At 39.9% G+C, this 25,927-nt stretch overlaps 2 long non-coding RNA genes across 2 annotated transcripts in view; one reads left to right on the forward strand and one right to left on the reverse strand.

Moving 5' to 3' along the window:
- Positions 1-7,692: 7,692 nt before the first annotated feature.
- LOC139038471 (uncharacterized) lies at positions 7,693-10,611 on the reverse strand. The gene is made up of 2 exons (XR_011491477.1): positions 10,263-10,611; positions 7,693-8,186 (listed from the first exon to the last, which is right to left on the reverse strand). It is a non-coding gene; the product is annotated as an uncharacterized lncRNA (long non-coding RNA).
- A 428-nt stretch (positions 10,612-11,039) lies between these two features.
- The window catches only part of LOC110135847 (uncharacterized), a 59,283-nt gene continuing 44,395 nt past the window's right edge, over positions 11,040-25,927 (forward strand). The window contains exons 1-3 of the long non-coding RNA XR_002313468.2: positions 11,040-11,067; positions 12,472-12,513; positions 14,006-14,210. This is a non-coding gene — a long non-coding RNA (uncharacterized lncRNA). The remainder of the gene's footprint in view (positions 11,068-12,471; positions 12,514-14,005; positions 14,211-25,927) is intronic.

Consider the following 25,927-nt stretch of genomic DNA (forward strand, 5'->3'; position numbering starts at 1 on the left):
TTAAATCAGGATTTTCCTGATAAAAATGGACTTGAATTCTCTTCACAATTTGACATACTTGAATTCTGCTGAACTACTGTATATATACCTGGAAGGTCCATCAAAGAGCGGGTATTATAAATAAAAATTTAAAAATCCACTTGACTTTATTAGAACCATTATCCATGATCCATTAGGGAGGATCCCCCGAATTTTCATCTAATGAAATGCGATTTTATTAACTACTCTATATTTTTAACCACCAGCTTGCTCTATTCATTGTGATTCAGTTTATGCCTGTGCTGCCATCGTAAATCACTTGTTATGCTTCATTGCTTTGTAATACCAGCATAACCTTTTGCTGTCTCTTGCTGTCAAAACATCCCAATCTGAGTTGATGCAATTTTATTTAACATGTGTGCATCCCTCTCTAACCTACAGAGTGGCAAAATAATTGACTGCATCTGAGAAGTTCTTTCACCAAATACCTGTAGTAATTAAAACTCTAAATATATGGAAAATTCTTGACAATAGTGTTCATCATTCAGAACTTCTTTTCACAGGCCTAGCAAACAAGATGTGAACTGTGTAGAATGGCTAGTCAAAGATGGATGAATAAAGGAAGCTTTATTTGCTGAGTATTCTTAAGGATCCCATCCATGAGCCAGCTAGAAGATGATTAGTTGGATCTATTAGTGGTTCCCATACCAGTGGCAGACTGGCATGAAACACCCACATTTCCAGGCTTCATGAAATGGTCATTCATTTATAGGGTCCTGAAACAAAAATGATTCCATACTATTTTCCATATAGATTGCATGCATACTTGCAATGATTTTTCCCTGGCTATTTGGTAAAACACAGATCTTCTCCAGATGCTTGGATCACACTTGCCAAATAGGTGCTCGATCCAAGAGTCTCTGGTATTTCATACCAATCGCTGTTAGGAAGATAGTCTGAAGGGCATGAAAGCTGAATATGTAGAAGAGATTTAACTAACAGTGTAGTCTTTTCATCTCTTACCTGACACTTGAAACACGATATGATATATTTTGGCTGAGAAATGTTAACTTCTCATTTTCTATTTTTATAAATATATTATCAGAGAGGGACACAGGAAATCTGAAACAACTCAGTCTAAACTGCTTGGAAACAGGGCTAGAAATTAAGTTTCTAGCAGGAAACCACATGTATTTTGAAATCCGGTATAGCATGCATCAAAATTATTTCTTCCTCTTCTCTATCCCACACCATATAGTGACGACTATATTCTTTTACGAGAGAAATAGGCTGATTTTCTCTTGTTCATAGGGGTATATGAGGAGTCTTTATAATGAAATGAAGTGCTTGGCTGGTAATGAAGCATTTGCTTTCTTGATGTGCTTTCCAACCACTCAGATTCTTAGAGAAAATTCAATTTTCCTTTTATTATCCCTCATTGGATATAGAGTCAGATTTCATTATTTTTTTATCTATAGTTTCCTTAGCCATATCAAAGAGGCAACCTGGTAACCAATTCTCAAAAAATAAAAAAGGGCTTGAGGCCTTTGATTGCTTCTAATATTAAAATACACTGGAAGCACAGAAAAAGAAAGACGTTTGTTTTTGCTTGTCTAGGAAAGCAGTGTAATGTCATTGAAGAAGGACCTCGGATCCACCACAACATTTCTGTAGGAAAATTGGACTTATCCCTGATGCGTGGCTGCGTGCCAAGGACCTAGATTAGAAGTACAAAATACACAGTTTCTGCTCTGTGACAAATTTCTCTGCAACAAAGGAAGCCAAATGAGCGCATGATATGTATTATGTATGTCCTTAATGGGTGCACATTTATTTATTTATCTTTAAATTTTATTTATTTTTGGCTGTGCTGAGTCTTCACTGCTGCTTGTAGAATTCCCCTAGTTAGGTTGAGCAGAGGCCACTCTCTAGCTGCAGCGTGCAGGCTTCTCATTTTGGTGGCTTCTCTTGTTGGCACAGGGCCTTCAGTGGTTGCGGCACACAGCCTCAGTAGTTGCAGCACATGGCTTAGAAGATACCCTGTGGCATGTGGAATCTTCCCAGACCAGGGATCGAACCTATGTCCCTTCATTGGCAGGCTGATTCTTATCCCCTGGACCACCAGGGAAATCCACACGGGCACACATTGAGTCTGTGCCATATAAAGGGTAAATGAACATGAGCCCTAGCACCATGGCCTGAGGAAAGGAGGATGGACCTTTGTCCATCCGTGATCAGAGAATGCTTTAACAATAGGATGGGGAGGGAGGTGGAGTGGGGTTCAGGATGAAGGGACAGATGTATACCTGTGGCTGATTCATGTTGGTTGACGTATGGCAAAAACCATCATAATATTGTAAAGTAATTATCCTCCAATTAAAATAAACTAACTACAAAAAAGAAAATGGGAAAAAATTGAAAAACAAAAATACACAGCCGTTACAAGGTTTTCCTTCCATTCACTGATCCACAGAGACAGTAAATGTAGCACAGAGACAGTAGATGAAACACAGAGACCGTTCATGTGGCACTGACTGTGTGCTTGAACGTCATAAATATTTTCTCCAGGTCTCCTAGGGATGCTGTTTCATGAAATTGTACATGGAAGATATTCTAGAGGGTAAGAGAAGAAAGCATAAACAGTAATCCTTTAATTCTTTTATATAATTGCATTTATGAGTCTTCCTTAAAAATCAGCATTCAAAAAACTAAGATCATGGCATCCAGTCTCATCACTTCATGGCAAATAGATGGGGAAACAGTGTCAGGCTTTATTTTCTTGGGCTCCAAAATCACTGCAGATGGTGATTGCATCCATGAAATTAAAAGACACTTGCTCCTTGGAAGAAAAGCTATGACCAACCTAGATAATATATTAAAAGCAGAGACATTACTTAGCCAACAAAGGTCTGTATAATCAAAGCTATGGTTTTTTCAGTGTCATGTATGGATGTGAGAGTTGGACCGTAAAGAAAGCGGAGTGCCAAAGAATTGATGCTTTTGAACTGTGGTGTTGGAGAAGACTCTTGAGAGTCCCTTGGACTTCGAGGAGATCAAACCAGTCAATCCTAAAGGAAATCAGTCCTGAATATTCATTGGAAGGACTGATGTTGAAGCTGAAACTCCAATACTTTGGGCACCTGATGTGAAGAGTCAGCTCTTTGCATCAGCTCTTGTCAGCACCAACACTGATTTCGGGCAAAGATTGAAGGCAGGAGGAGAAGGGGATGACAGAGGATGAGATGGTTGGATGGCATCACTGACTTGATGGACATGAGTTTGAGCAGGCTCCAGGAACTGGTGATGGACAGGGAAGCCTGGTGTGCTGCAGTCCATGGGGTCACAAAGAGTTGGATACGATTGAGCAACTGAACTGAAGTCTAAATTGAGTCTTCCTATGGGGCTTCCCTGGTGTCTCAGACAGTAAAGCATCTGTCTGCAATGCTGGAGACCCAGGTTCTATCCCTGGGTCAGGAAGATCCCCTGGAGAAGGAAATGGCAACCCACTCCAGTACTCTTGCCTGGAAAATCCCATGGATGAGGAACCTGGTGGGCTACAGTCCATGGGATTGCAAAGAGTCAGACACGACTGAGCGACTTTACTTACTTATATGCCAGGAAGAAAGAATTATAGGTGTAATGTCATCACTAACTTTAGAATACACGGTCAGATGAGTTAACATGAAGAAAGTCATGTAAATATGTAACTAGGATGAATGTGATAAATGTGGGGAAAAAACTGTATCTAAGATGCTATGGAAATAAAGGCAGGAGTAATTCACCCTGTTTATTTTGGAGTGGGGGATGTTTCCTAAGATACCCCCTACTTCCCTTTCCTACTCATTTTCTTTAGAGTACTTCCTATCACGTGATATAGTACGTGTTGTTTATTAACTGTTTTTTTTTTTTTGACAGTGTGCACTAGGCACATCAAAATGTTACATTGACCCTCTGAGAATAGGCACATTTCAATTTTATTCACAGCTATATCCTAGTGCCTGGGACCGTGGTTGTCATATAGGCATTGCCAAATAAGCCTTTGTTGAGTGAATGAAAGGCATGCCAGCTATGTGCCAGACTCTGTGTTAGATGCTAGACAAACAATGGTGAATAATATTCACAGTCAACCTGACCATAGGCAGCTTGCCTTCTAAGAGGGGAGAGGTAGACAATACACAAAGAAGTGTGATGATTTCACACACAGATGGATGCTGATGATACAACAGAAGAGGAGGCGTCATAGAGGGAGACGAGGGATGTTGCTTAACTGAGGACAGAAAAGGCCTCTCTGAGATGGTGACATTGGAATCGATGTGAGATTGTGAGGCCCAGGAAGCCAGGTGCTGATACAATGAAAGAGAACATCAAGGGGAAGAAAGAGCAAGTTCAGGTCCTAAGAAGGGAATTGTCGAGAGCCAAACAGGCCAGTGTGTCCAGAATGAATTTACAGAGCAAGAGGTGAAGGACTGGAAAGTCCAACTTTTATCCTGGATACAAGGGGAAGACATTAGCACAGTTACAAGGGGAATGACACAACCTGATTTTTGTCTCAGAAAGTGAGTTTGCAGAGTTGTTCACATTTATTCTGCAGAAGGTGGTGGTGGAGGAGGGCCAGGGAGGCCTTGTCCAAGTGGAGGAGAGATGTGATAGCAGCTTTGACTAAGGCTGTACTGGTGGGGGGAACGGACAGGCCTTGAAGAAGCATTTAATGAGGAGATTACCACTAAGTGGACAGCAGAGTGTAACAAATGGGTTGGTTTTGGTTAAGTAGAAAATATCACCAGGACATTGTAGGAGGTGAGGACTAATGATGAGATTCTCAAGGTCTGGTCTTTGGAAGTTTGAATCGATGAGCTAGTGAGGAGGAGTAATCTGGAAGTTACACACAGATAGGATGCTGGAATTTGATCACTGTGGCTGAGATGGGTGGGCAGAAAGGAGAAAGAGAAACTAGGACGAGAGGTCATTTAAGCAGCCCGCTAAGTTGTGTCTGACTCTTGCGACCCCATGGACTGTAGCCCGCCACGCTCCTCGGTCCATGGGATTTTCCAGGCAAGAATACTGGAGTGGATTGCCATTTCCTTCTCCAAGGGATCTTCCTGACCCAGGAATTGAACCCAGGTCTTCTGCACTGCAGGTGAATTCTTTACTGACTGAGCTATGAGGGAAGCCCAAGCAGCCTGCAGTTGATAGTGATTTTAAAAAATGACACTGGAAAGAAAAAAATCCTGAGAAATGTTAAAGAAAATTGGTAGCCCAACAATCGTGCCAAGATGCTGCCAAAACAACTGCTCCATTAATCAAATGCAGAGAAAAGTAATTTACCCCTGGGTGGAGCTTCACACAGACAAAGTAGCCAACAGACTGACTGCATTTCCCACATTTTAGAGCTTCACAAGTGGCACTAGTGGTAAAGAAACCATCTGCCAATGCAGGAGACATAGAAACAAGGATTCCATCCTTGGGTCGAGAAGATCCCCTGGAGGAGGAAATGGCAGCCCTTTCCAATATTCTTGCTTGGAAAATTCCATGGATAGAGGAGCCTGGTGGGCTACAGTTCATGGGGTCACAAAGAGTTGGACAAGACTGAGTGTGCACACACACACATTTTAGCTAGTTTTTTTTAATACTACAGATAGAAAACTTTCTTCAAGGATGGGATGTAATGGATGAAGCAAGGGGAAAAAAATCTGGATTTGATTTCAAACTTGGTTTCAAATCGGTGGGGCACAGCAAAGCTATTAATAATTAAAAATCTTTACCTTTGGCTTGGAAAATGTTTTCAAGTTTGCATTTAAATATGAGGTTGTGCCTGGGTGGGGTAGATCTCTTGGAGGAGGGCGTGGCAACCACTCCAGTATTCTTGCCTGGAGAATCCCATGGACAGAGGAGCCTGGTGGGCTAGAGTCCATGGGATCGCAAAGAGTTGGACACAACTGAAGTGACTTGGCACTTGGCACATGAGGGTGTGGTTTCCACGAAGTTCATTTAAATATAATGAATTAAAAGGGGATAAATAGGACTTAGGAGATGCTAGAAAGCTACTTTATTTTCTAGCACTGATTCTTCACTGCAAATAGGCCACTTTCTCAATTCTTCTGTAATATGATCTTTCTTGAGACTTCCTACAAAAATTACAGGAAGAAGCTGAGTCTTTGTGTTCAGTATCATGAAAAATGATTTAAGAGGTCAACAAAGCTATAATTAAGCTCATCTATTTATTCATTCAACACATACGCATTACACTGAAGTCCAAAAGTGTGTGATAAATATTTAAACATCTTTGAGGTCAGGAACCCTAACCGATGTACCTTTCTATCTCTTACAGACCTGAGCACCAGTTTATAAATTAAACCAATGAGTCTGGCTAAGGGAAAGGTGAGAGCAGCTGGAGTAATTCAGTGAAGTTCCACGGACAAAGTAGAATTTTAACTTGTCCTTTCAGTGGCAACCCACTCCAGTCCTCTTACCTGGAGAATTCCATGGACTGAGGAGCCTGGTAGGCTACAGTCCATGGGGTTGCAAAGAGCTGAACACAACTGAGCGACTTCACTTTTCACTTTTGCAAAGGAATAGTCTATGTAGACATTGAAAGAGGTAAGGGGTTCAAGTATTAGTAAATTTGGAAGTAAGATTTGCCTTCTAATTCAAAAGTGGACAGACTTAAGATTATTCATACATTCAACAATTGGCTTAGTATCAACTCTGTTCCAGGCATTGTGCTATATTTTAAGCATGCATTATAAAATGAAATATCCACAGTTTCTGCCCTGGTAAAACTTAAAGCCCAGTGAGGGACATAGATAAGAAACAAACAAATAAATAAGCAATTGAATTAAAAAAAATAAACAAAAGAAATTCATTTTTTTCTTGTGATGAGAACTTTTAAGACCTATTTCTTTTAGGGACTTTCAAATATCCAATACAGTATTATTAACTATAATTACCATGCTGTACATTACATCCGCAGGATTTATTTATTTTATAACTGGAAGTTTGCACCTTTTGTTAGAAAAAGTTTGTAACTAGACTGTTATGATTGTTAACTAGACTCACTGGGATCATTTCACAATATATACATATATTGATTCATTATGTTGTACATCTGAAACTAATATGAAAAAAAAATCCAGATTGTTCTGACAGAAAATAATGACAGACTGGTTGATCACAGTGATTAGGGAAGCTTTTTCTGAGAAATTGGAGAAGGAAATGGCAACCCACTCCAGTACTCTTGCCTGGAAAATTCCACGGACAGAGGAGCCTTGTAGGCTACAGTCCATGGTGTCACAAAGAGTCGGACACGACTGAGCGACTTCACTCACTTACTCACTTCTGAGAAATAGCATTGAATTTGATGAAAATCAAAGACAACCATCCTCAGGGCAGAGCATTTTCTGTGGGGAGAAAAGAAGTGAGGAGGTTGCAGGCACAGGGAACAACAAGCAAAAGCTGTGAGACAGAACACATCTCGGCTCTTTGGGTGACTGAAAGGAGGATTTATAGCTCAATTTTGAGGCTTGGTTTTGAATAAAAATGGGATATCTGAGTGGAGATCTCCTAAAATAAAAGAAATTAATAGCTTTAAAGGGAATGAAAAGTCAGTGGTAAAACTCATTCATTGTACAAATATGCACTGAGTCATTCTAGACACTGGGGAGGCAGCAGTAAGAAGTTTGCGCTCTAGAAGAGGAAGACAAATCAGAAAACAAATAACTCAATAAACACTTTAATTTCACATCATGATAAGGAGCTACAAAGATGACACAATATCATGGGGGTGTTAATGACTGCTTTCAATAAAGAAGTCACAGTAGGCTCCTATGGAGAAGACACTGGCTGCATAGTCTGGAGTGAAAGGATTTCCATAGAACTTGTGCAAAGGTCCTGAGATCTACAGTTCTGTGCCGATCTTTCCGCTGTCACAAAGGCTGGGAATATTCTCATGATCCCTCTATCTCACAGCATGCCGGCACCCCTTGCTCCATCCCGTCTGAGCCATGTCATCATCTCCAGGAAGCCAGTCATCCTTGTATGCCGCATATCCTCTTGCTCCTTGGCTCTTGGTCTCTTTCTGTCACCCTGAGCAACTTCTCTTCTTACCCCAGCTACACTGCTAGGAACACCTCCTCCTTCTTGAGGTGGGGACAGTGAAGTTCTGTGGGCTGTAAGCTGGGAGGAGGTGCAAACAATCAACAGCAGGAACCCTGCGTGGTCAAAGAGGTCAGGTCAGGAAATGGGTGTGTGTAAATATAAGCTTGGGCAGAGTTCACTGACAAGTTTGAGATTCGGTTCAATAACATGTCACCGAGTCCCTTCTGTGGGGCTCTGAGCCAAGTGCTTGCATCTTCCTGACATATGCGTGAACGTTTTGCTGAGAAAGTGAGCTCTAAATGTGGAAGCCGAAGCCTGGGCAAATGTATGGTTCTCCATGTACAGATAAGAATAAAGTGGAGAATTATGTTCTCAAAGATAAACTGAGGGTTTATCAAGTTACCATGAGAGAGGAACTGAGATGGTATCTGGTTGCTATGTAATGAGAAGCTACATAAAATATACAAATATATTTTTCTTTATAGAATTAAAGAATCAGGCTCAATAACCATTAATTGAGCCCCTGTCAAATTGGAAAAGGAATTTAATTCTTACAGCAGTCTTTTGCAATAAGTCTAATTTCCCCCATGCTACTGGCAAGGGGTAGGGAACAGCCCCACACCCTGGACATGCACTAGAAAGAGGCAGCGCAGGTGTGTGAATGAAGGTTGTCTAACTACAGATCCTGGGGTCATCTCTTGAGACACGAACTCCTTGCTCAGCACAGTGGCAGCATGTTGGGAGACAGCCAGGGGAAGAGTCCAGAGCAGTGATGGTTATGCCTGGTTAGGAGCATCAGTTAGAATCTCATTGTTACTTCTTTCTGGCCCAGGGAGTTTGGGTTAGTAATTTTATCTTCCTAAGCCTCAGGTTCCTCATCTCTAAAATGGGGCTAATATTAAAACCCACCTCTCAGGGTTGTTTCAGGATTAAATTAGCTTCTTAAGTCAAGTGTCTGACATTATGCCTGGCACACTCAGCACTCAACAATGTGAGCTAACTTTCATCATCTCAGAGGAGAGAATTTAGCACTTAGGGCACTCTTTTTAAGCTCGGTTATATTAGACGGAGGGCCGGGCTCTGTGATGCTGCCCTCAAGACAGGTGCTCCTTGCTCTCGGGCCCTCACCATGGACAGTGAGCATCCCAGTCACCCTCATTAAAGCATACATTTCCTGTGTCTGCAACCAGGGACAGAAATGCCAGGGGGGCATTGTCAGCAGGGTCTGCTGACAACCTGAAATCTCTTGTTGGAGAACATTGAGGTTTCTAGCTATACAGCCTCATGTTGGAGTCAAAGTGCTGCCTTTTTAACATAATCTATGCCCTCATGTACCTTTCAGCTGTCTGAGTAGAATGATTTACATAAATATCCCGCACACGATCTCAGAACATTTAAATGTGAACCTTTGAATGGGGCTCTTATTAAGAAGAAATTCATTTCTAATTCAATTTAAAATTTATTTTGCATGCTTTACCCCTTCCAACGTCCTGCCTGGTAAATTATGTTTAAAAAAAAAAAGTTAAAAATAAGAAAGTCACGTGATCTTTGAAGTCAGAAAATGCATCAGAAAAGAAAAAAAGGGAAGTGAATTGTTCTAAGTATACCAGAAAGGCCTTATGTGTTCAGAAACTCATTTCTTTTTCTCCAAATCAATGTGCAGTGATCAGCACAGAGAACTATCAGAGAACTGTTGAATATAAAGCACAGAAGATAACAGCAGTGATTACAACATGCAATTGTGCAGCTGTGTTCCATCCCCTCCCCCTCAGCTAGGTCCCCTCCATCAGATTGGTTGCTATGTTAATATTCTTAGGCTTAAAAGACCAGAATTAATGCCTTCAGTTTTGTCTCTGATATGTTGATTTTCTGTCAAAAATTCCTGATAGAATTAACAGCTGATGAATCAGGGTAATTAGAGATGGAGCAACGCCACCTTGGAATCACTGACACACCATTCTCTCCTCTTGGATGCAAGGCCTTGGCCTAAGACACCCTCCCTCCTCATTCTTCTACAGGGCAACAATTGTCAGTTATAAATAGGCCATCAGTTAGTTTTTTCTTTGGATCATGAATAGGGAGGAAGATCTCCCTGTGGCCTGATGAAAACCAGCAACTACTACAAAGAAAGCAGATGAAATCCAGGGAGGCAACTGGAGGAGGTGTTAGAATGCCCGCTAGAAACTGACATTTAAATTAAGAAGAGTCAGAGCATAATCATTTGGTGACTTCTTTCTCTGATGATGATGAAGTGGTTTTCTGTTAATAGAGAGGACCTGTGAAATAGGCAAAGCTCCTCCAGAGAGTGTTCCAGTTCATTCAGCCTCATAGAAAATAGAGAAGTATGTTGGGAGGTAAGATGACTGAACCACAGGAAGTTAACTCCTGGAGACCTGAAATCTTAGCATTTTCGTGTGGAGTCCCAGGCTCTGCCCCTTGGCCACTCGATCTCTGCCTTTTGTGCCTCAGTCTTCACTCCTAAAGAGGAACGTGGAGGAAGGGAGAAAGAGAAAGCATGAGACAAGTGTCTGTCTGCCAATGAAGACAGCAACTGCTTCATGCTCACAAATCGTTCATCTTGATGACCTTTCTTTTTCTTCATTTTCTTAGAACAGTTGAGAATTCAGTTTGGCTCCTGTCAGTGGCTAGAACCTTCCTAATCCAAACGTACTTCTGGTTTCTAGTCCCCAGTTGGTTACCCTCATGTCAATTTCTTTACTTGCCTGTGAGAAATTCACTTAAATCCTGAAAAGATTTTCAGAAGGATAAAATAATATCATGGAACCTCTGGGAGTTAAGCTGTGATCATGGTGTATATGGGGGTTTTCTGAAGCTCAGTAGGTGAAGGCCATATTCGAGGTTCTCAGACCTGTCTGTACTTCTGAGAGCCTTCTGCTTTGCCATGGGGTCTTTCTGAGGTCATAAAGGATACCGGCAGTTAGGTGTCAGTAGTAAGTGGTCTTCAAAAAGGAGGTGAGCTGGGGAAGCAGGCAGGTGAGGAGCAGATGAAATCAAAGAAGAGACATATCTCCCTTGATTATTTCTTTCTCAGTCTGTGGGGGTTGCTTAGCAAGGAGGGTGGGAAATATTTGGTGTGTTAGGAACAAAGCTGGTGCAATAAATTATGAAACTGGCTGTAGCAAAAATCTGTGAAATACGGTACCCACCCTTAGAAGAATGGCTTCCCTTTGCCCTAGGAAACTGCTTCCCATAAAGATGTTGGGTAATTCCTATGCTTTACAGCACCCCATTGCAGATTTCTAAAACCTCTTCTTCATGATCACAAAGCACCAAGCTCTGGGTGCACTGATTTATAACTGTAGGAGCATCTACAGGCATAAATAATTATAATATGTACATAAATCTTTTCTCTAATCTCCCATCTAAACTTTTCACTTTTCTGAAGAGTGGAAAAGATTAATTTTTAATATTACTGAATTAGTTAGAATAAAACCTAAGAATAGGTACATCTGAACATTTGATAGAATGTATTTCCTTCCTCTCATTAGGACACTAGTATCCAAGGCCCCTTCCTCATTCAGCTGTTACTCAAGCATCGATAATCCATTAAATAAAAAAGGCTAAGCCTTGAAAAGCATTAATTGAATTTTCCTCTATTATGACCAACTTAACTGGATCAGAAATATGGTCAAAAATAGAATACATGTCCAACTCTTGATTATCTATGGAAAGAAAAGCCATGTCTGATGTGGATTACATGGTAATCACTGTATGATTCTAAACACTATTTTTATTTGATTTTTAAACACATAGTCTAAATTTTGAGTGCAAGAATAGAATCCATTGTCAGACTGCACTTGGGTTTGAATCAGTGTGACTGGAAGATCTCATTCTAATCCTCTGCACTTATTAAGATAATTTAATTTTAGGACTTCAGTCTACTATAGGCTCTTGGTTAGGCTTTGGAAAAAAGTCATGGATGTGTGTGCATGTGTGATCATTCAGAATCATTTGGAAATGTAATTTTCCCATACTATTTCCTCCTGTAGTAACATATAACATCTACATATTTAGACATATTTGAGTAAACTTTTTTATTAAGTATGATTTAAAGTATTTTATTTCTTATTTAATTTTATTTTTTAATTTTTGAAGTATAGTTGATTTACAATGTTGTGTTAGCTTCAAGTGTATACCAAAGGGATTCAGATTCTTTTCCATCTTAGGTTATTATACGGTATTGAATATAATTTCCTGCACTTTACAGTACGTCCTTGTTGGTTATCTACTTTATACATATAGGAATGTGTATCTGTTAATCCGAAACCCCAAATTTCCTCCTTTCCCTTCTGGTAACCATAAGTTTGTTTTCTATGTCTGTGAGTTTGTTTCTGTTTTGTAAATAAGTGCATTTGTATCTTTTTTTTTTTTTTTAAGATGCCACATATAGGGAATGGTAGCATCAGAGTCAACAACACAGTGAGTTGTTTTTTTTTTTTTAAATCTTCCTGTTTATTTTCTTCAAAATCTAAAAGAAAGTGAAACTGGTAAGAATAAAAATAGATATTCCCAAGTATACTTTACCAGATCAATATCATGACCCAAATTTCTGAACAAAGCAATTTAAATGTATGATAAGAGACCAGTCATTTTACAGAATATTAATGCTACAAAATTTTAGTTAAGAGAATTTGATTAACCCATGAGATGTTATTTGAACTGAATTTGAGCTAGGTCTTAGAAAAACTGAACTCTACTGAAACAGCATTGCTGCAAACTGGATCATAATGTGTTCTGAGTCTCAGGATCTCCCATCTGGGACTCAGAGTAGCAGCAGAGGCACCCAGAAGCAATTTAAGAAGCAGTGCAAGGCCCAGGGCACAGTGAAGGAAAAGAAAATGAATAGCACAGTAATGGCTAATTATCTCTCCTTAGGATGAAATATTTTTGTTAAACCATCTTTAAAATATCTATTTTTATGAATGTTTTAACATAGGTCGATTGGGGACAGGTTCATTTAAAAAAAACTGGTGACAGAATTCAAAAGTATGTGGACAAATTTTTCAAAAGAATTTCCCATTAAACTTATTTATAAAACTTATTTAAATGTCTCTGATGAGACATTTAAAAGCATACTTTTCCCTCTCAGAGTAGCAAACTTTGCAGAGAAAAAAAAAAATGTCCTAAAGCATGAAAAAGTAAGTTAAAACAAAGAAAATCACTATTTGGTTTATAATGTTATTCACCAAGGTCTTATGATTCCTTCAGTCTATTTTTTAAATGCATGAACATTTATGAAGTTTACTTTAAAATATATGTGAACTTCACAAATCATTTTTAAACCATTAGGTCTGTAAAAGAAATGATTGAGGCTTCAGGAAAAAAAAAAATACTTTTTCAGATCATTTAGCTGACAATAACAGTCATTTCACGTTATGCCCCAAATCTGACTCAGAGTATGTCTCTGAATTCTTTTCAAGGCCCAGGAATAGAATCTCAAGTAAGCAAGGAAATCTTAGCCATAATTTGAACTACCTGGGTTCAAGAGTCAGTAATCTGGATTTACTTTTCTCTCATTCACTTTTTTCCTGGTCTACAGTGTCCACAGTGAATTAAAATTAATGCAGGTAGACTAATCCTATATTCCTTTGACTCAAACAGTTCCAGAGGTGATGTATCTCATGGTCTCTGTGAAATCTAATCACAGCAGGAGAGATTTCCATTCAGAAAAGAAATCTGCTCGAAGAAAGTAGATAAGCTTCCAATAATTAAAAAGGAAAATCAGGTTAAACAATTTAATGAGGTTTTGTCCTTCTAATTAGTCACATCATTTTACTAAAAGAAAAAAAATACTCCAGTGAGCCTTCCATGCCATAATAACTCAGATTTGCATGGTGTGCTGCGGTTGACAAAGTTTTCTCATATATTATCTCATTGTAATTTATATGGTGCCTGCTTATTTTTCTGTCAGATTTTAAACTATGCTGTGATTATTCACAGTCTGGAGTTCGTGACTGGTTATCAACACAACGAAGGCAGTAGAGGGTGCATTACCTTGGATGAAATATAACCAGGATTGGTAACGAAAAGCCAGAACGCTTGTTAAAATACTTGTCCATCTCTAGCACAGTCTCAGAGCCAAGACTTCCAAGATGACATCAATGTGAGACTCTACGGTATTTAATTTGATTTTTATTATTCAGAGTTACTTCCTGGGAGACAGGTAGAATTATTTAAGTTTAGTTTTTCAAACCATCTTATCCTTACCACTGTTTGTTTGAAGCTTTCCAGGTTGAATTCTTACAGAAAAGATTCCTTGCAGTCAAATAGAAACAACTGACACAGGGATTTACTTTTGAAATGTTGATAGATTCAGGTAAAATCAAACGTTTCACAGTATGAAAATCGCTATAATTCTTACTTGTAAAATTCAAAAAAGCCTTTCCTAATCATTTGTGTAGATCCAGTTTCGCTTCATAATTTCCAGACTGACACCTGGATGCAGTCAGCCTCTTCTGTGACACAGCTGAGCTAGTTTTGAAAGTTCCTCCTTTGTCTCTGGGCTCCTTCCCTTTTATTCCCCCAAGACTCGCCACCTCAAATTATTTTATCTGAAGCTATGTCTGCACATAAATAGACAAATGGAGAATTAAGGCAATTATACTATTAATTTGAGCAGAAAAAAAAAAACCTACTTAGCCTGAGTTAACTGGCAATTTCTGGCAGATATCTTTGTCTGTTTCAGTGATTGGGAAGATCGCAGAACTTCTTTTCTTGGCAGGGGTGGAGGGGTGTAGATCTCGTTCATGTCACAGGGCTCTGAGCATTCAGTGTTTACACATGATTGCCTCATTTCCTGCTGCCCCAGACTGTATCTATTCTAGGAAGGATAAGCCATGATAGGAACGCTGGGTGGTTCTGAGGTATAGTACTTACAGAGATATCCCTGTGAACACTTAGATATTTTAAGTTCTTAACTGATGTTAGGGCCTGTTTCACCAGTCATGGTGAGTTGGACTAACTGACATTTTTATTCATTCATTCACTCATTCATTATCTACTTAGTGCTCTGTGCCAGGGCCCCAGAATATAAATATGACAATCTCTAGATGCCAGCACTTTAAGAGTTTGAAGTCACGTTAGAAAGTGGTTACAAACTACTACTAGAAAACGTGTTGTTTAGTCATCCAGTCCTGTCTGACTCTTTGTGACCCCATGGACTGCAGCATGCCAGGCCTCTCTGTCCCTCACCATCTCCCGAAGTTTGCCCACATTCGTGTCCATTGTGCTGGTGATGCCATCAAGCCATCTCAACCTCTCATGCTCTCGTCTCCTGCCCTCAATCTTTCCCAGCATCAGGGACCTTTCCAATGAGTCAGCTGTTCGCATTAGATGACCAAAATACTGGAGTTTCCACTTCAGCATCAGTCCTTGCAATGAGTATTCAGGGTTGATTTCTTTTAAGATTGACTGGTTTGATCTCCTTGCTGTCCAAGGGACTCTCAGGAGTCTTCTCCAGCACCACAGTTCAAAGGCATCAATTTTTCAGTGCTCCGCCTTCTTTATGGTCCAGCTCTCACAATCATACGTGACCACTGGGAAGACCATAACCTTGACTATATGGATCTTTGTTGGCAGAGTAATGCTCTGCTTTTTAACACACCATCTAGGTTTGTCATAGCTTTCCTGCCAAGAAGCAAATATCTTCTAATTTCATGGCTGCAGCCACCAACAGCAGTGATTTTAGAGCCCAAGAAGAGGAAATCTGTCACTACTTCCACCTTTCCCCCCTCTATTTGTCACACAGTAATGGGGCCAGATCTTAGTTTTTTTAATATTTAATTTTAAGCCTGCTCTCTCACTCTACTCTTTCACCCTCATCAAGAGGCTCTTTAGTTCCTCTTTGCTTTCTGCCATTAGGGTGGTATCATCCACATATCGGAGAAGGAAATGGCAACCCCCTCCAATATTCTTGCCTGGAGAATCCCAGGGACAGGAGCCTGGTGGGCTGCCATCTATGGGGTCGTGCAGAGTCAGACACCACTGACGTGACTTAGTAGCAGCATCCACATATCTGAGGTTGTTGATGTTTCTCCCACCTATCTTGATTCTAGCTTGTAACTGATCCAGCCCGGCATTTCTCATGATGTACTCAGCGTATAGATTAAACAAACAGGGTGGCAGCATACAGCTAGAAAACTGCTACTACAAAAAAACTAAAAATAGAGCTACCATATGATTTAGCAATCCCACTCCTGGGGATATATTCAGAGAAAACCATAATTTGAAAAGATATGTGCACCCCAATGTTCATTGCAGCACTGTATACAATAACCAAAACACGGACACAAACTTAATATCATCGACAAAGGGATAGATCAGAAGATGTGGTGTATATATACAATAGAATATTATTCTGCCATAAAAAAGAACGAAATAATGCCATTTGCAGCAACATGAATGCACCCAGAGATTATCATGCTGAGTGAAGTAGGCCAAAGACAAATATCAGATAATATCACTTACATGTGAAATATTTAAAAAATGATACAAATGAACTTATGTAAACAACAGAAATAGACCCACCGACATAGAAAACAAATAGTTACCAAAGGAGAAAGTGTTGGGGAAGGACAAATTAGCAGTTTGGGTTTTAAAAATACACACCACTGTATATAAAATAGATAATCAACAAGGACTTACTGTATAGCACAGGGAACTATACTCAGTATTTTGTAATAACCTATAAAAGAAAAGAAAAAAGGAGTTACAAAATGAAGCAACAAGTTTGATCAGTGAGTCCACTGTGGGCAAAAAGACACACCCGCTAAAAGTTTGAGAGAGACAGACTCAGAAACCACAAGCAATTTCCCATGAATATACTTTTCATTCTTACGTTGTTTCATTTTTTTCTTACAATCCTTTAGAATGAGATAAGTCAGCTCATTGGGTATTCGTTCACTACTTCTTATAGATCTTGGGCCTCTGAGAGTTCTGGGGTAGACATTTTCAACAGAGGATTTAGCAGAAGTTGGTCAGATATCTCTGCCAAGGGCTCTTCCTGGCAGATGGCAACAGCTGCCTGGGACTGAGTCAAAGAGAGTATAGGAGGAGCCCCTGCAAAATGTCCTTTTTATTACACTAATGGCTTTTTCCCTGAGAGTGGTTTTTCATTGTATCAGTGCATAATTGTTTTTGCTAATGCATTTGCTCAGATCATACAAAAATCTAATTATTCTATGTAATGAATCATTAACAATTTCCATAAATTCATTTCAGTGTTTGTATGCTGGTATTCAGTTTATGCTAATAAACCTGAAATATTCATGCCTTTAAGCCTGAGGTTGCCTACTATGTTTGAAAAATTGGTTTCAGTAAATGTACATTTTAAATCTGCATTTTGCAAAATATTGAGGTGTAAACACTGCAAGATCATTCTTGAGTAGGATATTCTAATTTTCTATTCTTTTTTTAAAAAATTTTATTTATTTAGTTTAATTGGAGGCTAATTACTTTACAGTATTGTGGAGGTTTTTGCCATACATTGACACGAATCAGCCATGGGTGTACATGTGTCCCCCATCCCGAATCCCTCTCCCACCACCCTCCCCATCCCATCCCTCTGGGTTGTCACACTGCACCGGCTTTGAGTGCCCAGTTTCATTCACGGAACTTGGACTGGTCACTTCTTAAGCCTAGTTCTTTTATTTCCTTTACATCCTGCATTCACTTATCTACAACAAATGGCACATAGTCATGTTAACTTAGGAGCATTAATTGGTGTTTGGTAATGAAAGATCAGAAGTGATTGATGTTGACTTTTACTGATTTACTCACATTGAAATTCAGCCTTTGCTCCATTTGCAGAAACAGATATTAGGAATAAGTATTTCATTATCATTATTTTTAATCAGAGAAGGGGAAAATAAACCTTGAACTCTAGCCATAAAAATTCACTGCTGTCAAGTACAGAAGTTTTCTGCATTATTGTTGTTGTTAACATGTACTGTGTAGCAGGTACTCTGCTCTGTAATGAATGTTCTCCATGTCATTTAATCCTTCCCTCAAACACTCCAGTATTCTTGCCTGGAGAATCCCACAGACAGAGGAGCCTGGTGGATTATGGTCCACAGGGTCACTAATTGTCAGATGCGACTGAACACATGCACACACAGGGACGCTGAGGTTGGTCCTCTATTACGGCCAACTTACAGATGAGAAACTGAGACTTAGAGAAGTGAAGAAACTTGCCCAAAATTACAGTGCTGCACACTGGTTCTCCACCAAAGGGGATTTTGCCTCCCTAGGAACATTTAGCAATGTCTAGAGGCATTTTATTAGTTGTAACAACTGGGCAGGGGGCAACTGGTATCTAAGGAGGAAAGGCCAGGGATGCTGCTAAGCATCTTACAATGCACAGGGAAGCCCCCATAACAAAGAATTCTCACTGGTCCAAAGTATCACCAGCGATGTTGGTAAGAAGCCCCACCCCAGGGTGACAGCTGCATGTGATGGCTGTGTCACAGCTCCCCCCATGACTGATTTCAGCGCAGCTGCGGTGGACTGTGGTCTGCGTTGGCCAACCTCCTACCAGAACCTGAAGTTGTGACTCTGCTTTTCTGCCTCGGGGCTTTCTCTGAATCACCAGTGCAGGTGCCGCCAGAACGGCCAGGAGTGAGCACCTGGAGGCAATCCTCTATCAGTGTGCAGGGTGATGGGGTAGCTGGGGGCCTTCCACAGAGTTTTTCTGCATGAACCAGATGGACTGAGTCTCAGTTGCCTACGTGCTTGTCATTTCATTCATGGCTGACTCTTTGCGACCCCATGAACTGTAGCCCCCCCAGGCTTTTCTGTCCATGGGATTCTCCAGGCCAGAACACTGGAGTGGATTGCCATGCCCTCCTCCAGGGGATCTTACCCGACCCAGGGATCAAATCAGTTGCCTACATTGTTAACCAACGGGTACAACAGACCCTGATCGACCCAGTGGTATTGACTGACCTATCCCACTTCCCGCTGGCTGGGGGTTGCCCCAGGTTTGTCAACACCTCTGCCATTTTACCTCTGTTGCTGGGCTTCAGAGAAAGATTTGGGTTAGGAACTTTGAGACAGCACCACTGAAGTTTGAGGTGGGATGTTGGTATCTATACTGAACTGTCTGCTAAAACTGGTTGAAATCAGTAACAATAAGCTATGGGTTTTGAATCACTTCTCTGTCTCACTCCTTGGACTCTCTCTTCTTCCTAGACTTGTCTCTGAAAAAACTACCTGGACCCAAGTTCTTATTCAAGCTGTACTTTCACAGTAACTCAAAGTAAAACACAAAGCTAACGAGTCTACTCTGTTATAGTGCAAATTCAATTAAATGGAAACTAACGCTGTCTGTGTCACCTGATAAACAAGGGAAATCTGTCCATCAGCACCCTTTGGCTTACAACGCCCTTTCCACTTTGAGTTCCATGGTCAACTATTTAATATCACCTCGTGTGAGTGCATGCTGTCACTTCAGTCGTGTCTGACTCTTCGCAACCCTTTGGACTGTAGGCCACTAGGCTCCTCTGCCCATGGAGTTCTCCAGGCAAGAAGACTGGAGTGGGTTGCCATGCCCCAAACCCAGGAATGCACCAGAATGATCTAAGGAGAACTTTTTCCTCTTGCCCAAATGCATCAGCAATTGTCATATAGACCAGTTCAGTTTCCTGAGGTTCAGGGACAGATTTGTTGGGAGTTCTGGGGAAATTCTTTCTTACTCTTCCAGGAGAACTTTCGGAAGTGGTTATCTTTTTTTTTTTTTTCTCCTGCTTTTTCTCAGGATATATTCATGTATGGATGTGACATTTGGAAAGCCGGTCATTATGTTAATATCACTTTGGGAGTGAATCCAACATGTGGATGAGTGCTGAGTCAATGATTCTCGAGGAAATGGAGTTAAGGAAACTGGATTAAGTTCCTCCGAAAGGGTGCACTTCTTTTGATATCCAGCAATGGGAGTCCATATTTTTCGTTGTTGTTTAAGCCAATTTCAGTTACATGCAGCCAAGGGCTTTCAGTTAGGAAATGTGCTGCCATGTTTTCTTTGGAAGAATCTCAGTCTCCTCATGTTCCCCCCTTACAATTGTCCTCTCTTGAGTGCACATCTAATTACTGGCAGTCTTCTAGTTAATCTACATTTTTTTATTCGCTCCTCTTTCTGATTCACCTTTTATACTGTTGCCAGGTCATTTTTCCCAAAAGACAATTTTTACCATGTTTCTCTGTAAAGTCCTATAATGGTTTCTTTCTTTTCACTTTCGGCTTTTAGTCCTAACTCCCAAGAATTGTTTTTAAGGCTTTTCACAGTCAGATCTTCTCTTTGTATACTTAATATGACTTCAATGTGTTCCCCAACATACAGTTAAAAATCTTTCTTTCTAATGCTTTCCAACTGTGGTGCTGGAGAATATGCTTGAGGGTCCTGTGGACAGCAAGGATATCAAACCAGTCAATCCTAAAGGAAATCAACCCTGACTATTCATTAGAAGGACTGATGCTGAAGCTATAGTTTCAATACTTGGCCACCTGATAAGAAGAGCTGACTTATTGGAAAAGATCCTGATGCTGGGAAAGATTGAAGGAAGGAGGAGAAGGGGGCAACAGAGGATGAGATGGTTGGATGGCATCAGCGACTCAATGGACATGAGTGTAAGCAAACTCCAGGAGATAGTGAAGGACAGGAAGTCTGATGTGTTCATGGGCTCACAAGGAGTTGGGCACGACTGAGTGACTGAACAACAACTTCGTAATATTCACTCAACTGAGAAATGCTTCTCCTTTGCAGAATCCATGTATACCTTCAGTCTTACTTTGATTTCTAAATTCTCTTAAACTTTTCCTGAATAGATACAACCTTCATTCACTTAAAGAGTATTAGGTATAGACTATCAGAGAAGGCAATGGCACACCACTCCAGTACTCTTGCCTGGAAAAATCCCATGGATGGAGGAGCCTGGTGGGCTGCAGTCCACGGGTCACTAAGAGTTGGGCACGACTGAGCGACTTCACTTTCACTTTTCACTTTTCACTTTCCTGCATTGGAGAAGGAAATGGCAACCCACTCCAGTATCCTTGCCTGAAGAATCCCAGGGATGGGGGAACCTGGTGGGCTGCCGTCTATGGGGTTGCACAGAGTCGGACACGACTGAAGTGACTTAGCAGCAGTAGCAGCAGGTAAAGACTATATGTTTCCAGGTATGCAAAAAGCAGTGGATTTATGAAGACAAATGTCTGGAAAAGTCTTAATAGGAATAATGAAATAAAAATTGAGAAACGCTTTCAGATACTGAGCAAACCATCTTGCAATTCATGAAGCAGTCTTACACAATTGGGGACTGTTCTGCTACAAATTCCCACATTGCTCTTAAGAAACACTGGTGGGGTTGCGTTTATGTGTTTATTTTCTAGTTTAATCTGTTATTGTAACTTGAGATAACAGGAAATAGAGTATTTTACTGCCAGTTATTTTAAGTCCATTTCTCCTTCTCCCTCACTCACCTAAATTCTCAGTGCCTTGAGAACAGATGTCATCATACATTTCTTTCATACCTTCCTTGAGAGAATAGCATGAAATGTCTTTATTTTACTTCCTCCCTCCCTCTCTCATTGTCTGCATATTCATTTTATCCATTTCTTATTAGAGTGCAAGGAATGATATTTGCAAAGCTGATACTAACCGTGGTTAAGAACGGACTTTTGCTTGAAAGACTTAGTATACAGGAGATGGTTAAAAAGCATTTGTTCTTATCTAACAGGAAATATATAAAATGTCTTGACTGAGGCAGATGCCTGCCTTGGTAAAAGGTCTTCTTGCTGCCATCACTTTTCACATTCTCTTAAATCCATATCTTAGTAACAGAATTTAAAAATTATTGTCAAACCAATGAAAAGTTTATTTTCTTAATCTAACCATAATTCTAACTCTCTAATATTTACTTCTGCATATTTGCTTACAAATTTTGTCCATGTGTAGTTGATTTTTTTTAATTAAAACAAAAACACTGAACATGTTGTCAGTGTCCTGTATTTTATTCATTTAGAATCACGTCAGTGTTTCTAACCAATTACCAGAATTGTCATTTTAACAGCGGCATAACAGCCCATCACATTTATTGATTGTTCTTCCTTTTTTGTTGGACAATTTGTTTTTCTTCATTCAAGAGTTATATATGATGCTTCTGCCTAGTCTTTCTGCCATTGATTTTTCTCATTCTTCATTCAATACTGCCCTTTCACCCTGGATTACTATCTATTTGTTTGGTTTCTGACTATTGTGATTTATACATGCATCAATTCACCTAGCTCTGATCAGTGATAGTTGCTTGATCCTTTACATTCCTGGCTCCAAAGAGTCGATGCTTCTGATTCCTGCTGCTCAAGAAGGATTTGGTATAGCTTGAGGCATGTGTGGAAAATCAGCTGGATGTTTCATGATAAGAGAGAAGACATAGCTCAGAATAATTGAAACATTTTAAAGGTAAAATCCACATATTTCCTCTTGAGATAAAGTTCTACATTATAGTAAATATGTTCCCAGATTTACTCATGTATTACTTAATGATCATAAAAAATAGCAGCTGAGTATTGTTTTCAATTTTGAAGAAAAGCAAACAAATCAATAGCAATCATAAATTATATACCTAAACTAGGATGAATAATGCCTTCATAGAAGATGTGATCTGAGTTCAAATAACATCATTTATCAAATACAAAGGATTGCTGCTGCTCTTGCCTTCAAGACACATTATATCTATCAAAGTTGAATTAATATAGACATAGTTTGGATTCCTTAACAAAAACTCAGAGACCAGTCAAAATAAGATTGCTTAATAAGGTGGTGAATGGACTTCCCAGGTGGGAGTAGTAATAAAGAAACTGCCTGCCAATGCAGGAGACATAGGAGACTCAGGTTCTGTACCTGGGTAGGGAAGGTACCCTGGAGGAGGGCATGGCAATCCACTCCTGTATTCTTGCCTGGAGAATCCCAAGGACAGAAGAGCCTGGGGGGCTACAGTCCATAGGGTTGCAAATATTTGGACACGACTGAAGTGACTTAGCACACATACATGCAAGTTTGTGAATAAACAGTCTCCATATTTGATATAAGGGAAGAAAATCTATTCAACAACTAAAAATTAAAATGTTTAGGAATAAGAGTGCTGCTGCTGCTGCTAAGTCGCTTCAGTCGTGTCCGACTCTGTGCGACCCCATAGACGGCAGCCCACCAGGCTCCCCCGTCCCTGGGATTCTCCAGGCAAGAACACTGGAGTGGGTTGCCATTCCCTTCTCCAATGCATGAAAGTGAAAAGTGAAAGTGAAGCCGCTCAGTCATGTCCAACTCTTAGCGACCCCATAGACTGCAGCCTACCAGGCTCCTCCGTCCATGGAATTTTCCAGGCAAGAGTACTGGAATGGGTTGCCATTGCCTTTGCCTGAAGAATAAGAGTGAGGTCTATATAAAGATCTACTTAAGATTTTAAAATGCTACTGAAACTATGTATGGAAAGGTGTATCATTTCTTGGGTGAAAAAAACCCACATCATAAAGATGTGATTCAACAAAAATAGCAACAGCATTTTTATTTTGGAGTCAGACAGGCTGGTATTAAAGTTCAAATTGAAAAATAAGACAAGAATAGGTAAGAAAAATCTGGAGGAGTTGTGAGAAGGATCAGTGCTTCCGTGTATTCAAGCATATTTTACATCTTCAAAAATAAAAATAATTTGGTACAAGTTGCTGAGCTGAAAAACAAGAAATAGGTCTAAAATAAAAGGATTTAGCATATTAAAAGGGCAGCAGGCCACATCGGTGGGGTGAAGGTAGACTTTTCAATGAACCATGTTGGATCAGTTGATGAGATCTGTAACAATCTATAATATGGTAACACACTTCTGTATGGGCTCACTCCCCTTCTGTTCCTTTTCTATTCCTCTCTCCACTCTTTAGATTACACTCTCCAATAAACACACAAAAGCCTTTGTTGCAAGCTCCACTTTCTAGGGAACCCAGGCTCAGGTACTTATTCTGTATCTAAACTTTCCCCTCTTACTCTTTTTTTCATTATTCCTTTTATAATTTGTCAGAAATTAAAAATTTTCCAGTTTGTCACTCTATTTCTGTATTTATTTTTTATTTTTTTTCCATTTATTTTTATTAGTTGGAGGCTAATTACTTTACATCATTGCAGTGGTTTTTGTCGTACATTGAAATGATTTAGCCATGGATTTACATGTATTCCCCATCCCGGTCCCCCCTCCCACCTCCCTCTCCACCCGATCCCTCTGGGTCTTCCCAGTCACCAGGCCCGAGCACTTGTCTCATGCACCCAACCTGGGCTAGTGATCTGTTTCACCCTAGATAATATAATGCTGTTCTCTTGAAACATCCCACCCTCGCCTTCTCCCAGAGTCCACAAGTCTGTTCTATACATCTGAGTCTCTTTTTCTGTTTTGCATATAGGGTTATCGTTACCATCTTTCTAAAGTCCATATATATGTGTTAGTATACTGTAATGGCCTTTATCTTTCTGGCTTACTTCTGTATAATGGGCGAATATGTATTTATTCTAGTCTCAGTTTTAGAGTCATTTAGTTGCAATTCTCACTGCCAGTGGTTGGCTGAAGTCTTTCCTCTAGTTGATTCCTTAATAAGGATTTATGGGAACAATATTCCCTGAATGTTCAAGATAATTTGTCTGTTGTCCTTATAACTGAAAGGCAATTAAATTGAATATAAAATGCTAAAGTCACAATTTTTCCTTGAAGATTTTGTAGGTTTTCCTCCCTTGTGTTCTGATGTTGAAATGTGTAAAAAAGTCTGAAACCAACTTAAGATGGATTTTTCTGCATGTCTCAAATATTTCCTTTCTTTTAAAATTTATTAGGTTTATGAGTGTATTTCTCAGCATGGATCATTCTGGGTAAATTTACTCTGGGGAATGGTTGGTTTTCAATATGTGTAAAATCATTATTTCCAAAAAGTTTTCTTGAGTAACTATTTCTGTTTCATTTTGCTTATTTGTGAAATTTTAATTTCTGCCTTTATCATGAGACTTCCATCAATATTCGTTTCCCTTGAATCCCCTTCAAATTTTACATTTATTTCTGTTATTACATTTTTCTCCTACTGTATTCCTAAGTTCCTCTAGCTCGTAATTCATCCCTTCCTGTTATCTTCTTGTTTTTGTTTAGTTGCTAAGTCGTGTCTGACTTTCTTCGACCCCATGGACTGCAGCCTGTCACCAGACTCCTCTGTGCTGGGATTTCCCAGGCAAGAATGCTGGAGTGGGTTGCCGTTTCCTTCTCCAGGGGATCTTCCTGACCCAGGGATTGAGCCTGCATCTCCTGCTTAGCAGGCAGCCATCTCTTCTCTGAGTTCCTGCGTTTCTGTCTTATGCATTTGCTTCATAGTAGTGATTGTTTTGTTAGGCTCCCTCCCCGCTGCCCCCAGGCTTTAATGCACTCTTAAATATATGGTCACAATTTCTTCTGCTCCTTGGCAATTTCTTTCTGGTGAGTCTTTCATTTTCCCCTTGTTCTTCTTTTCCTTTCTTCACTAACATTAATTGATCAGTTTATATCAAATTTCCTGATAGGAAGGGAGATTTTGGAATCAGTTTGCTTGTATTTGAAATCCAGCTCCACGACTTACCGGATGTTTAACTTTAGGAAAAGTTATTTAATCTCTTGATCTCAGTTTTTTCATCTACAAAATGGGAAAAATAAAAGTACCTACTTCCTAGTGATGTTGGGAGAATAGAAAAAAATAGCACAATTAAAGGTGAGAGTGGTGTTATACACATAGCTTAATGGTCACTAAGTGCTAGCTACCATCAGTTACATTTTTAAGACACGTTTTCCAG

The sequence above is a fragment of the Odocoileus virginianus genome, chromosome 15 (assembly GCF_023699985.2).
Source record: "Odocoileus virginianus isolate 20LAN1187 ecotype Illinois chromosome 15, Ovbor_1.2, whole genome shotgun sequence".
Taxonomy (NCBI): domain Eukaryota; kingdom Metazoa; phylum Chordata; class Mammalia; order Artiodactyla; family Cervidae; genus Odocoileus; species Odocoileus virginianus.